This window comes from Seriola lalandi, unplaced genomic scaffold, assembly GCF_002814215.2.
Source record: "Seriola lalandi dorsalis isolate HSWRI2012SDOR001 ecotype SW California unplaced genomic scaffold, Sedor1 jcf7180002054573, whole genome shotgun sequence".
In the NCBI taxonomy this organism is placed as follows: Eukaryota; Metazoa; Chordata; class Actinopteri; order Carangiformes; family Carangidae; genus Seriola; species Seriola lalandi.
Genome location: NW_019525126.1, coordinates 1,040,538 through 1,041,662, shown reverse-complemented (window position 1 = coordinate 1,041,662; position 1,125 = coordinate 1,040,538).

The following is a 1,125-nucleotide window of genomic DNA, read 5'->3' as shown; positions in this document are numbered from 1 at the left end:
GGGGGTGGGGTTGGGGGTGCTCTCTGCCTCAACACTTTGACTGATTCCTGTTGCAGGATGTCTTGTGTGAGGCATCCATTTAGACGAGTGTGCACACACAGCATTTATAAATGTCATCCCTGGCCAACATGATCACATAAAGCCTTCTCAGACGGATTATTGCAGACGTATAACTCACGTTAATTGGCAAATCTCATTCTACTAAATGTGATTCTTCTCTTAAATAAGGCTTTAAAGTGTCTGAAAAGACATGTGATATGTGGCTGATGATTATGCAGTTAATTTCACTAAAAAGATATCCTGCAATCATTATGCAAAAGTGCGTACCTGTTCCATCAAGAGGGTTTTTAATGTGTCTCATTTTTAACAACAAATAAACTTATTTAGTCAGAACCAAAATCACTCTGCTGTTTCCCTTCAGGTTGATGTTTTATTGCAAAACACCTGATGAGACTACAACAGAGATGATGTGGTTGTACGCAGGAGTTTTTGTTCATGTTTTAAAGCCTATAACAGTTATCACCCATATGGTTCATGTCAAGCAGAATGCACATCACTTGACTCCAGCAAATGCATTTTTCTGCTTGTATACCAGCTTGGCGAGAACTGTTGTGTTTGATCTCACTGTATGCTGCCATTGATCTTTTAATGCATCTGATGCCGAGGGAGCCAGGGAAATGTATACCCCAAGGGTAGGTGAAAATACCGTGTACAACCCTCCTCTACTGTCTCCAAGAGCTCCTCCAACCCCGCTCTGCTGGCTCTCATCCACCGTCTGCACAGCTCCACAAGCAACGTATCCACCACCGCTGAAAAACAGGCTGTTCAAACAGATTTTGTAGCCGGCCTTGAACTTAAATACGTTTGGGGGAAATTTGAATATGGAAGGTAAGCTGGAGAGAACAGAGACGGCCCTCCACGGACCGCGACTACGCTCCCTCTGTGTTGTGCTAATGAGCACCTTTGTACAAACTGTAGCTTTTCAAATCAATGCTAATAGGAGGCCTGTACTTTGTGTGGCTCTCTACCGGTGGTCGCCTCACTGAACCTGGTAGCAGCATGTGGCAGCTAAACATTCTGATGCGCTCCTGTTTCAGAGTTGGCTACGTGCTGCTGCCCCCCCCC